The sequence below is a fragment of the Camarhynchus parvulus genome, chromosome 1, assembly GCF_901933205.1.
Source record: "Camarhynchus parvulus chromosome 1, STF_HiC, whole genome shotgun sequence".
Classification (NCBI taxonomy): domain Eukaryota; kingdom Metazoa; phylum Chordata; class Aves; order Passeriformes; family Thraupidae; genus Camarhynchus; species Camarhynchus parvulus.
Genome location: NC_044571.1, coordinates 66,493,755 through 66,508,453, shown reverse-complemented (window position 1 = coordinate 66,508,453; position 14,699 = coordinate 66,493,755). Strand labels below are relative to the sequence as shown.

Sequence of the window (14,699 nt, the reverse complement as noted above, 5' to 3'; positions counted from 1 at the left end):
AACAATAATATTTTTTAAGGATAACTTGTGATTCAATAGTGAACTGAATACATAAAAGCTTCAGTTTTAGAAACTGAAGAATTAAATAATGTTTGATTTTCATGGAGATGTAGCTGGAGTATAAAAGAGGATTGAGAACATGCTTACAAATTCCTCTATAACATGTTGAAGTTTCATATGTTTGTGACTTCTGTACAGCAGACTGAGCCTGAATACTCCAAAAATCTAAAGTGAATTTATTTCTTGGGTTTAAGCTGGAATACCTCTCTAGCATATCAAAGACAGGAGTTTGTTAAAGAGTATTGTGATGGTTTTCTGGGGTTTTGGTTTTTTTGTTTTGTTTTTTTTTTTTTTTTTTTTTTTTTGTTTTTGTTTTTTTTTTTTTTTTTTTCTGTTTGTTTGTTTTAGTGCTGAAAATAAAATGCTATGATTCTTTAGCATTTAGGAGTAAAAAATTGAAGTAATCATTCCCAAAGCAAGTTGAACCTTTCATCTGATGTTTAGCCAAAGGCTAAGGTTGCCAAAAGTTCTGAATATGATAGATATAAAGCTAACTCTGTATATGACCTACAATTTTCACCAACTTTGCGGTTGTATAAGGCAAATAGCTAAGATCCAAACACGGCTAGACATATGAATTAATATCTGTGTGTGCAGTTATACTTGGAGGTGTAACTTAATCCTTACTTAAAGGTGAGGACTATCATGTGCAGCACTTCAAGTCATAAACTTTCCTTAAGCTCGATTAAAGAGGACATTCCCCCCATGTGTAGATGGTATTTCATATTAGACAAAGGGTTATTTTCTCCGTGTTCTTCCAAAACATCAGGATAGAGATTTTATGACAATCAGGTACAAAACTCTGCTGATTGCTGTGTTGCTTTTGAAAGGCAAATAGTCACAAAAACCATGGACTTGAAATTTCTATAACACCTGTTAGCGCATTCACCATACAGGAAAATTAAAACTCAGGTTTATACACAGATTGTGCACATCAAACTTAGTGGTTACATAAAAATTAACAATAGACCGAAGTTTTAGAATTTAAAAAATATTTCTAGCTTTTCATATATATATTAGAATTAACAGGGAATTTAAAATCAGCATGCATTAAAATATTCATGGATTCTATCTAGATGTATTTACTTTTCAGAGGCTTAAGCCTTTAGATTTTAATACTGAAACTTTTAGCTGACCTTTCTCTGTAAGAAAACATCCTTAACACTGATGTTATTTTTATACCTCTTGGTGTTACTAATGAGTTGAATAATTTATGAGGTTGTCATGTGAAAAGGATTTGGTGCAGTTTGATGTACTTCTAGCCTCTGGTGCTGGAATGTGATTAATAAAGAGCTAGAGGCAGAGTTTTTTTTTTTTTTCCATAGGGCTTAACATTCATTGTAGTTGGTTTTTTTATTGGTTTTGTTTTGATAATTTTGTTTGGAACAGTTTGATAGTAAAATGCCCCTAGCTTCCAAAACTGAGTATGACATCACACTACAGAAAGAATTTAAAGTATTTTTAAAAAAAATCAGACTACATAGTTTTCCAATAACAGATCCTGACAATAACAGTTTCCTGACCTCAGATACTTCTCTTGTGACAAATAAAGTATTCATCAAAGGAAAATTTGTTGGGCTTTTGTTTCAATTTTTCATCTTGACCAATACCTCTAGTACAAGTAAAGCTGTCTTGAGCATCAGAAAAATAGTGGAAACATCTTACAAGTTTTTTTTTATCTACAATGACTGTCCACTATCATTTAGGATTCTGTGCATAAATATTGTAGTGGAGGAATGTTTAGTCAAAGCCTAAGTCAGCAAGCTCCTCAGTGTCTGCGATCAAAGGCATCAACTTAAATAGGTCTGATCAGGCATTGCAGAAGAGGGCAGCCAGCTTCAGCTGAGCAAAAATCACAGAGCAAAGATGACAAAATTAATCAGTCATTTCTTTGGCAGTAAATAATAAAATATGCTGAGGATTGCAGATGAGAGAATTATCGGATTCCTTAGAGATGTGCCTACTTAACACCTGATTTATCTGAGCTTGTGCAGCCATCAAGATATGACCTTGATAGATAAAAAAGTGCTTTACAGCTCCTCTAGTATTAAATAATATTTGATGTTGGATGTGTGGACACTAATTATATTATATTTGCAGTAATTAAGGAAGGAGTCTTGGAAATTAAAACTATGTCTATGATCTATATGTTTGTTTTAGAGAAGTAAAACAAATGTTAAATTCTACCTAGAAGGCCTAAAAAGAGAAGTGTTAATTTTAGATGATAGTGACTTCTTCCTGGAGGAAACATTCAATGTTGTACAATTGGGAAACAATATTTTCTCCAAAAATTTGTCACAATGAAGTTTCTACTTAACTACAGTCTGTTAGTCAGCTCCTGTATGCATATTTGGATTTCCATTTTTCATAAGATATATTATGTATACATATATGTATGTGTGCGGGCATATGTCTACTTATGAATATATTTTCAAATTTCCTGACAAGTAAGAAATATTGCAATTAGAAATCATAACATATTTCTATGCCTATTTAAAACTGTGTGAAAAATTGCAGCAGATTCCTATGGCTAGATACTTAGCTGTCCATTGAGACTCTTTGCATCTCAATCATAGCAGCATTTACAGGAGACTGACTAGAGAATTTTTCCTTCTGGATTAGTTTCCACCATTTCTAAGACTTTAATATTAGGCATTAGATTTGTTTGTAATCTGTTAAAGTTACTTTCATACCCAGATGTAAAGTACAAGCACAATTAGTTCAACATTGTATCTGCAGTGCCCTTTTGTTTTAGTTAAATTCTTACTTGAATAAAAATATAGTTTCATTTCTCTCTTTTGTGTAGGTGAAGAGATGCTACTTACTGCAGTATAAAAGTGCAAGCTAAAATGGAATTTGAATTACCTGGAACTTTTAGTAGAGTTTTAATTTTATAACATCAATAACTTAAACAATTCTTATTCTAAGTTTAGATGGAATTTCAGTGTAAATAAGTAAATTGTAAATGAAAAGAAAGAAAAAAGAAAAGATTGTATAAATTATTATACACCCTACTTTTCTTCCCCAAATTTTACTGTGATGGATATGTGAAATATGCAGATATGACCCAATTCACAGAGATTCTGCACATGTGGTGAAAGAACTGTCTCTTCTAACAATTTTACAATTGTTAATCAACTTAACAATTTACAGTCACTTGGAGATTAGCACAAAGGAGACACTACTGTACCACCCTACCAGTGAGGTAGAATACTGGACCACAAAGGTCAACCTAGACCGGTTCCTTTATTAAAATTTGGTCCATCAGCCTTTAAAGGTCCACAAACAATTTATACATAGTGAGAGTACAAGAAAGGCTACATTTTCTAATCAACATTAAAGTAAATGAAAATGAACTCAGTGCCCACATTCTAAACATACATGTGTAAGCTGGTCAAATATATCTAGGGTATGTGCTCAAGAATATTTAGCCTGTTAAGCTGATTAGCATGACAGATCCTAAATGCTTAAAAGAAAATGCTATGATCCTTTAGCATTTAGGATGAATGAAAAAGAAAACAAAAAATAAAAATGCCTTCATAATGCTCAAGTTTTGAAATAAAGCCACAGATATATGTGCAATATAGCCACATATGGCTTTTGAACTTGCATATGTGTTTGGATATCTAATTAGTAACCTTATTTCAAGGGCAGTGCTAGCCAAAGAAGACTCTGGCTCCTTCTGGGTCTTGTCGTTAGTGCTCTAAGTTTCACCAAATACTATGTTTACTCATCACTAGGAATACATTTTTATTACACAAACACAATTAGAAAGCATCAGGTTTGGCAATCGGGAATGTTGAAATCTGAAATCTGTTTTCATGACAGCAGATGAATTTTGAGGGACCTTCAAAGAATGGCAGGAAGGACCAGATTATTTAACAAGCAAGAACTACCCTAGAAGCAAGGCTGTGTGTGCTCCTGCTATGAAACTGAGGGTCTGAAGTCCACAGAAACTCAAACAAAGGACTGTGTTTGGAATGGGACATCTCGCTGTCCCAGGGACCCTAAAGGAAGATTCAATTTTGTTAAGGTCCTCAATGTTAGAGAAATACCCCAAGATGAAATTTCAGAAATGCTAGCTCTAGAGCAACCCCACGGTGCTGAGAAGTCCAAAGCAGTTGATTTCCATAGCTCCTGAATTCCATCCCATGAGCTGCTGGGCTCCCTGCCTTCTGCACGCAGTGTTAGAGTAAGGTAGAGGGAAGAGTGTCCAGAGAAACTGGCAAGGAGCTATGCACAAAATGCTGTTCTAGAAAGCTAAGCTAGTGTCTTAGAAACTTACCTGGCATTTTCAAGTAATAAGACATATCAAGAAATCAGAATATCCCATGAACTAGAGATGCTCAATTTCATCATCTCTGTTTAGAAGCTTTGCTGTAAAATCAAGTGCCCTATTCTAGGAAGTCTGACTGTGCACCTAAAAGCTAGTCTTCATTTCCATTCTGCATTTCAGGTTCTACACTTTGATATATTAGATTGTTGATACTAATGGCATTGCTAGAAACATAAAGGTGTCTTTTGCTGGTGAAAATCCTATCACTTTTTGCAATAAATTCAAGACTCTGTCAAAATTACTGCATTAATCATATATCTCTAAAAGAGTTATATTACTTTTTCTCAAGATCATGAGGTTCTCAGACTTCATTATTCTTTACCTTATCACTTTTCTGTGCATATTGAAAATGCCTAGTGTATTTCCAGAATAGTTTCAACAACACTGGTTTCAGAACCAGCCATAAGAAAACCTGTATTTTTTTCAGTAACTGATTCAAAAAATGAAAGCAAGTTGAAGTCAACTGATAGTGAATCATTACTTATCAGAGTTTTGCTAGCAGGCCAACTAGATGCATAAAACTCAGTTATTTTCCTAGGTATATAGCAGTGAAATGATTACATTTGTACCATGTAAGAGATTAAAGATCAAATTATGCTTCTAGTTTTGTCTATGAAATATTGCTTCCTTGTACTATATCTGTATGAACAGCTCTTTTTTTTCAGCTTTGTTGAGTTTTATAGATCCTTTTGTTGGGTTTTTTCACATTTTCTTTTACTTCTAAAGTGATCTAGACATCTGTTGGTTTCCAGTAACAGGAACAAACTACTTTTTTACTGTCATGGTGGTCAAACTATGGACAGGTTGTCCAGAGAAGTTGTGTGGTTTCCATCCTTGCAAGTACTGAAAACCAAGAAGTATTTATACACAACTTTGTGACCCCCTTGAGTCTTCCCTCCTCAAGAGAAACAAAGAATATCTACAGAACATCTGGATCAGTTTAGTAGTAAAAGTAAATGTAAAAGAAGATCTATGTCTCTCTTATACTGTGGAGACCAGAACTGGATGCAGAAATCCAGGTGTGGCCTCACCTAGGCTAAGCAGAGGAGGAGGATTACCTTCCCCAACCTAATGGCAGTATTTTGCCTACTGCAGCCCAGGATCATTTCCCATTGCTGCAAAGACACATTGACAGCTCATGTTCAAGCTGGTGTCCCTCAGCACACCCAGCTCCATTTTTCAGGGCTTCTTTCCAGCTGTGTGCTCCCAGCAGGTGCTGGAGCCTGGGCTTGTTCCTCCCCTGATGCAGGACTCAGCTCTTCTTGTTGAGCTTCATGAGGCTCCTGTTATCCCATTTCACCAGGCTGCTGAGGCCCCCTGGCAGACCAGTCACTCCTCCCAGTTTCTTGTCATGTGCAAACTTGCTGAGGGATCTCTCTGCCTCATCTTTAATGAAGATGTGAACAGGTATAAAATGCTTCTAATGTCAGTTTGCTCATGTTCAGTGTAATAGTTATTATTGCTGAAATTGAGTTTGTTGTAGCTGCATAAGCCAAGGCAATATTTTTGATTGTCTTTTTTCTCCCCCCTCAGTTAATGCACTACCTAAAAATTAGCCACATACACTCCTACAATTTCATACAATATGTAGCTCTGGGGAAATACAGGGTGACCCTTATCTGAGATAATTCCCCAAACTGATATTTATTTAAGTAATGTCTTAAATAAGAATTCATTAGAGCAACTGAAGAACGAAAGCCCCTTTTCTCAAAAAGAAACCTTGTTCCTTCACCCCATTCATTCACACAATTTTAGGCTGTAAGTAAATACAAGATGACCATTAATTGTGAGCAATTTTAAGGAATAGAATCGACTTTGTGGGCAGTAAAACACACATACCTGATGTTCAGTGGTGAGCATTTTAAGAATATGTATACAGTCATTAAATTAACCCATAACAATTCTTCTATGTGCCAAGTAAGTCCTAAATGGGATCATGCTGCCATGTGAAATGAGCATGTAAACATTTCTGCTTCAGTTGAAGCACCTAAAATAATAGTTCTCCTGTTACAAAATTTCCTTTCAGTACATGAACTAACTTCCACATTGATTGTGAAATCTCCAGTGTGCTCTGAATGAGTTTATATCTGAATTGTGTGCCTAAACAAGTCACAAAGATATTTTTTAAGCACAGCAATTTAAGATTTTCATCTCTAGCCTTATAACTGTAGCCCAACAGTGCCATCCACTGCTTCACCAAATAAATTCCCAAATATTTCATCCTCACAGGATTTTAGGGAAAATATTACATGATAGTTTTGTTCTCTTAATATTTTATATGGTAATTGCAAGATACAGTTTTATCTAAAGAAATTCTAGGGAAAAGCTTACATTGGGTACTAATTGAAGGATCTGCCAAACAAAATCTTAGTAGTGAGAATAAATAAATCTAAAATACTAGATTTAACTTTATCTTCTTTATAACGTTTCCCACTCCACTCCCCCCAATCATAAATATGTTCTCATTAAATAGATACCATAAATATATCTACCATTATGGTGATTTTTTTTCTTAAAACCCACTGTAATGTAATGAAAGGCACCTTCAAGATGTAAATGGAATTTGCTTAAGCGGAGTACTGAACACTGCTGAGTTGAATTTTACTGAGCACTCAGTGTCTAAGCTTCTGCTCCCTGACTAGGTCATAGAAATGAGTTGCAATTACATCCTATCAGTACTTGCAGTCTCTCAATATCTTCTGCCCGTTGTATGTTATTTCTAACATATTCGTAGGAATTTTTATGGCAGCTTTACTATAAGTTGTAAGTGCAGATTCATTAAACAGTCATTTTTTTGTAATTATTTCCATAACTCTTGAATGTCAAAAGCTCTCTTTTGACTCTAATTCAAGTTTTTCACAGAACTAAGAAAACTTTTTTGGTTCCAAATGCCTTTCCTCTGAGATTTTTAGGTTATCCAGCATGACCTGGGTTTTAGCTGCTGTTATTGGTCTGAGCTAATAGATTTTACTGCAGAACTTGCTGGCTTTTTACCAGCAGTTAACATAACTACCTCTTTCTTCATGTGAAAATATACAACCCCAGAATGTTCTTGAAGCCATGAAATTGGCTTGCAAAACCATTCCTAAGATCTCAAAATTGGAACCATTGTCATTCTTGGAATTCTAGCTGCATTTTTCTCCCTTCCAGTTACATTTTCATGTACAAATTATACACAATATCTGTCTGTTCTGCCAAATGAAAGTGTATTATTTACCAAACCCAGTAAATTGCTATGATGAGAAATGTTTTCAAACTCATGTGAACATTGTATTTGTTCTATTTATTCATTTCTATATCTATTTGACAAAGAAATAGAAATTCTTGACCCATGAATATTCAGTGAATCTCATAGAAACATTTCAGAAGAACATTCTGTCACTGAAAGTCTAATAATAGTCCTTCAGAGTCCTTCAAAGCTGGGTGAATGTAGGTCTTGGGACTCAGGTTTTAACATGTGTTTTTCCAGTTTCCTATTTTCTGTGCTTTAAAACTCTCTATTAAGGAGTAACAGCACTTTAAAAATCTCCTTTGGAAACAGTTTAAAACACAAAATACTCTTTTCTTAAGTTTTCTCCACTCTTCTTGTTCTCAATGTCTTCACTGCAGGATCCCATTCTCCACTTCGTATGTGAGTGGGAATACATATCATTAGTGTTTTCTGAAGACTTGGCAAGGACAGCATGTCAAGCACATGGCTGGAATGGAGGGGCATTATTTCAGCAGTGCTGCAACCTTTGCATAAGGATAAATAGGAGATCACACTGTAGATCTAAAAAGACTTTTCTGTCCCACTCTTTCTGATGGTCAGTGAGAGACGTGAGAGGCTTTTGGCTCTGGCTCAGGCACTGGCTCAGGTTTTTGTGTCTCTGGGCTACTCGCAAGGGTTAAACCAAGAGAAGAGTCTAGGAATCTCTTCAATATAGGTGATTCCTTGTCTTTCCCAAAGAAAAGGAAACTGGTATGTATAGATTTTGAAAATAAGGGAATTAATTTTCAGAGACAGTACATATTTTAAAATGCCCAAGTATTTTTAGTCATCTTTTTACTTTGTACTACTTATCACATAAAACCTATTTCTATTGTATCACATGAAAATTCTTGTAGACATTCTATGTATAGAGTAAGATTTGTACACAAGAAATGAAGATTTAGGTATATATGCAATGGCTATTTCATATCCTTACAAGTAGAGTGAATTCTTCAATGCCACTTATTTTGTGTGTTTCATTATCTTATAGCGTTGATTTAGAAATACACACAAAAAGTCCCAGTGTAATGAGATAAACTGGATTTTCTTGTGAGTTTCAGTGTGGTCCAAGTTACAGGCAGGGATGAGGATGCACCTTGTGAAAGAAAACCAAACACATTTTATGGAAAAAGTTCTCAAGTACAGTACTAACCAGCATGATAAGGAAAACCCCTTGTTAAGAATTCTATCAGCCAGCATATTATACGTGCTTCCAGTTTAAATTTCTTTTTTGTATCATGCACATTACATAATGACATGACGTTTTTCTTATCCTTACAGTATACCTAAAGAGTACATTTCCTGGTGTGTTTGCATAATACCCTGAACATCATCTTCAATAGATACACTTTCACAGCTGAAAGAACTATGCAGAAAACTCAAAAAGTCTTTTATTGGTGTCTTTTTTGCTGAATAGCACAAATCATTCAACCCTTTGCCCTTAAAAAGCTGATCACATTGTCTAAATATCATCTCAGCTCTCATCTAAGTGGAAGATAATGCTATAGTGCTTGCATATTTAACATAAGAATAGAAATTTTGAAAATATCCCTGCAGTTGCATGCAAGATTTGTGCTCTCTTGTAATATTTGTGAAGTAGAATGAAAGATGTCACAGGCCCCACATGGCAGCTTAATGGAAAGTGAAATAAAATACTGCTCTCCTTTTTTCTTTACTGCAGACTGCTGCTTAGATTTTTGTGGGTTAGCTCTTCTTAATACACATTCAGGCCTTCTACCTGGGGCAGTGATTACCATTCACCCATTTCAATTATCTCATTGAATTGTTTTAATGACAGACCCTCAGAGTCTCGTGTCTTGTGTAGCACTACTCTTTCACTCTTCATCTGCTGGTCTGCATGAAACAAAGATGTTCTGTAACTGCAGCTATTTTTGCTAAAAAAATAGAATTAAAAAGCAATAATTTTAAAAAAAGTATGGAGTAAAAATCTGTTCGAAATCAAGAAAATTGCAAAGCTTTGATTTTATTTTAATTAATAATTGCTATCTGGATAGATAACTTTGATATATAACTGCTATTGCTAGATTATTTACAGCTTGGAGGAACTTATGTGTTTACAGCAGCCTGGCCCAAACATAAGGGCTGTCTGGTGCTACGAGAGTGTTGTCCCTTAGCAGCTCTAAGATTTAAACACAAATATCCCAGTGTTAGAGCCACAATGAAGCCTCACAAATGCATAGCCTGTGGGTGCTACCTTTTGTCTGGTGTTGCTATAGGCATTGATCTATGCTGAAATAGAAGCAATTCTTCCCACCAGTAATAAGTTTTTTTGCTGTCCTTTTATGTCTCTGTACAGTGGCTGTTTCCAAAGAGCCAATCTTTTTTGGATCTGAGAGCAAAAGCTTAAGTGATGAGGGGCAAAATTGCCTTCTAGCAAAGACATAATCACTCATGGCCACAGAAAGGGAGAATTAAAAACTTGCAGATGTGTAGTATGCATTTTCTTTTAAAAATATTCAGGTTTGGACCAGTCACACGGTTTGGAGACACTAATTTTTAAATATTAAGTAAGGGTTAGAAATGTTGGGGTAGAATACTCTGGTTTGGAAGGTAAGATCACATTTCATAGAATGACAGAGTGGCTTGTGTAAAAAGGGATCTTAATGTAGTACCAAATCCCTGTCATAGAGAGGGTTGCTGCTTTCTTTTCATGGAATTTCATGAAATGCCATGCCATTTCTTCTATGTCACTGCATTATCAAGTGTTTGTATTTTCAAAGAGCATTTCATTTATTTCCAAGGTTTTATCATTGTTAGCCTTTTCGATTCAAATTTTTTTTTTGGTTTTGTGAACAGGAAGCAAAATTAAGGCCAGCGTATGTGGGTGCAGTTCCTCAGTATGGAGTGTGCCAGTTTAGAAGTCTGACAACATTGATCCTGGCTTTAAGGTCTGCAAGCAGATAGTCAGAACATGTTTTTTCCTGGGAAATGTTGCTTAGGAACTAATCTAAAACTTTCCAGACGCAATCCAGGCCTCAACATTAAGACATGGCATAGGCATGTTTTTCACTTTTATGTCATCTTAAAAAGGTTGTATCAGATGCTATGTCAAAAGCATAGAATGCCTTGTTTAGCAAATTTATTTCATTGTTTCATTATCATGTCATACATATTGAAATTCAATCACCTTTTCTTTCTTGCCTTATTAATTAAATTTTCCTACTCAAATAGCTTGGTTTCCCTCTTCAGTAGCCTGTCTTAAGGAACTTCTGCTTACATGTGAAAGTCTTGAATAAAGAATAAATGAAATTCCTTTTTGCTGTCAAAACCAAATTGTGGAAACACATTGCATGCCTTTGAAAATCAGTACACTCTATTAGCAGACCTGTCAATATAAAAAGTGCATTTCATTTCCACCTCTTGCTCTAATAACCTTTTCTATGTTACTCAGAGGCAGTTCACATAATCAGAGTATATTGTCAGCTTACTGGAGTTGGGGAAGCATGAAATGAAAATCGTGTTAATATTGATCCAATTCTCTTACTTGCGAGTGTCCTTGATGTCCTTTCCACTGAGCAATAACCGTTGGTGTGATGTAGATATTTTCCTCTCAGCTATTACTGTACTTTTTTTAAATGGCTAGAAACACACCTAGGAAAATTTTATTGCTCTTAATTATTTTTTCTTGTTTATCATCTTCGCCTGTTGAAATTATTCACAGAAGAATTTTGGTTTCTTTCTGCAATTTATCAAACTACAGTATCTGCCAAAATTCTGCCCTTCAAACTATCGGGGATTTGTAAAGGTTGTCAGTCATGAAATATGAATCCATTCCTTTGTGTACACGTTACAGTGGCAAACTACATCTTAATCCAAATATAAACATTTGACTGTTGTTAGTTCCCATTCGAGGGACTTCCTCTGGTTCCAGTCAGAATAGGAATGTTCCAATGCATTTCAGGCTCCTGAAATGCCTTGGAACATTTGCTGGACTGGGAATATCTAACTCTGTAATCCACTGGCTATTTATAGTCATGGCTGAATCAGTGCAGGATCTCTCTCATACACTCAGAAATCCTGAAATCTCAAATACATATAAAGACAATCTTGACAACTGCTAAAAATAAATTTCATGATCACTCTGAATCTCACTCAGTTTTTGTGTCTGGGAACAAAAAAAAAAAAAAAAAAAAAAGAGTGCCTAACATGGAACTTCAACTTTTATTTTTATGAGGGACCCTTTTTATTAATATAAAACACTCAGCCTCATCTGAGAAACATCTTTGCTTTGGCCTTGCCTGTATCCTCAATCTCCTTATTGGCATAGTCTGTGTCAGTCTTGTTTTACAGTGCAAAGCATCTGAGAATATCAAAAGGAAAAAATATAAAGCAGTTAAGTATTTATTTACAAATTACTTATATGAAGAAGATAATTTGGTCAGATATTAGATATAAAAAATAGAGAAAAATTGATGGAATGTCTATGATTAAATTTTCAGGTATTTATCCATTATAGAAAACAAAAATACTATTTGGTTTTACTTTTGGTGGAAGTAATTTCCAATACAAATATATGCAAATTTTCATTTCTATGAATTTTCATAGTTTTTCTTCCTCATTTCTTCAAAGATCCCTAATAATGAAAATCTGATTTAGCTTTCTCTTGTTTTTATTAAATCTATTTAAACCAGCCTTCCTTTATCAACAGTCACTTCTCTGATTCTCTGGGGAAACTAAATTATACGCCAGTCAAAGCTGCCCATTGCAGAAACACATTGCAATTTAAATAACAACCCCAGCAGGCACAGGTGGGGACAGCTTGTTGGGGTTGGCTGTGATGTGCCAGCACTGGGCTACTAAGCAAAGCCAAAAGTTGGGTCCCTTGAGCCGACCTAGGGATAGGCGGGGCGCGTTTCCCATGGAGCGAGCACAGCCTGGGGAAGGCTAGCTCCAGAGTCCTGCAGAGAGATACAAGGCTGAGATAGAGTGGTCACCATGTCGATGATTTAATCTTGCTGGGTTTTGTAGAGGTCACTTTACAGACTCCCAGGCAGCTGCTCTCCATAACTGTGACCACTGCAAGGGTACCGGTGCCTAATCAAGTTACTGAAGATTAGCAATGAAAGCTTTATGTATGTTAGAATACATAAAGCAGGAAGACAGATTATCTAGCAAATCTCTTTTTTTCTAAGTATTTTCAACTATTATGAGTGCTGAATGAACAAAAAATGTAGATAATAATGGTACATTTTAATTTTGTCCATAAATAAGCTTGGTTCTTCCTGTCGAAGTTAGTTTGCGCAATAAAGAAAAAAATATCTCTCAAAAAAAAATGCTTTGTTCTTCCAAACTCTGTTGATAAATTACATTTCACCTGTGATACAATTTCATGGTTCACATTATGAACTGTCAGGTAGCCTCCTGTGAGAAACTAATTCTGAATTCCTTTATTTAACAAATCAGTGGAAACTACCTTATGTGACGAAAATTCAGCAAGAAAATCAGTATTCTATAGAGCAGTACATACTGTAAGATCTGTAAGGAGTAAAAAGCAAGTTTACCCTTAAAACTTTCTGAGCAGAGGTAAGCTTTGCAGAAACTCTGCTTTAGCCACTATAAAAGAGAGTTTTTAATTAAATGCAGCATTTTACTGTAAAGAGAACAGACTTTACTTATGTCAAATGCTCCTTTAGAAGCCACATAAAACTGTAAAAGACAGTATATGAAAAAGGTTTCTTATAGAAAAGAAGAACACCATCCCATGAAGCAGATTTCCAGATGTTTGGAAACATTAGAATTTCCTGTCAGTATATTTAGGTAACGTTAAAATGAGGTTAACTTTCCATTCTGCCATCTCACTTCAAAGATCAAAGAGCACTCACTACATAAATTGCCTTATCGGTAATTCGTTGAAGTAAACTATGGAAACAACTTTATAAGAAGCAGTAGTCTCCTTTTGTTGGCCACAGTATTACCAAGCAAACTTTTCTTAGAAATAACCACATTTTTTAACCTTATTTTTTACTAAATGCAAAAAGAAAAAAATATAAAACACTTTATTTGGATATATAGTAAATGAATGGAAGAGAGAGCTAGAAACCCCCTCACTGTGTTCAACTAAATCAGAGTAATTAGTTTAATTTTTTATGAAATAAGTACATAAACGTAAAATAAATCAATAATATACTGTGTTTGTACTGCTAATTTTAAATTTTTATTTAGGGACAGGATTTTTGGATCTGGACCCTTACAGTGTCTTTGAAATATAGATTGCATCCCTAGGACCTGTTGTGACCTACAGAACCCAGCAGGGAATTCATTGATTTAGTTGAAAATAGAGACTAAAGAATTCAAATAACCTAATGAAAACACTCACCTAGCCCACCCCTGTTTCATGAAGTATTGCCTATATTAAATACTTCTAGTGACTGTAGCTGAAAATTAACATTAGATTCTCCTGTTCTTATTAGGGAAATTATTAGGGAAATCTATTTTGAGGGGTTGTGGTAATGGTTTTTGTGGTTCTTTTTTGGGGGGGGGAGTTTTTTGGTGGCTTTTGTTTGGTTTTTTGGTTGTTGTTGTGGTTTTGGTTTTTGCTTGTTTGGTTCTTTTTGACTGCTTAATAGTTTCTGTTTAAGGAAAAGTGATGCTACTAGAGGAGTGATTATTACATTCTTGGCAATGCTGAACAAGTTTACTGTGCAGCTCATGCAATCTTTCAGACATAAAAAGTACACACCTTCCCATGAATATTGAGGTTTTGTAGAGGAATTTTGGTTGGTTTCTTTAATTTCTTTTAAAGGTGAGCTGTTTTCAGTTATCCTGAAAATACTGCAGAAAGACAGTTTGTAACATGCACATTTATAAAAATAATCAAGGGTAATGAAAGAAGGATTTTTTAAAACAGCTTATCTAGTCCTATGCATACATTCTTTTGAAATATGTTTAAGACAGAGCTTTTAAGTTTCAAGAAAGTAAGTCACCAAATCCAGCTGGACTTCAGGGCAATCTGAGTGATTTATTGCCTCCAAAATCTTTGCAAAATGTAGTTTTAAGAAATACTTAGCTGCTTGCTTCAAGGCTCCTTTCCAA

General features: G+C 35.0%; 1 protein-coding gene across 13 annotated transcripts in view; it reads left to right on the top strand.

Moving 5' to 3' along the window:
• NBEA (neurobeachin) overlaps positions 1-14,699 on the top strand; it is a 453,637-nt gene that overhangs the window by 273,319 nt on the left and 165,619 nt on the right. The gene's annotated exons all lie outside the window — the stretch shown is intronic.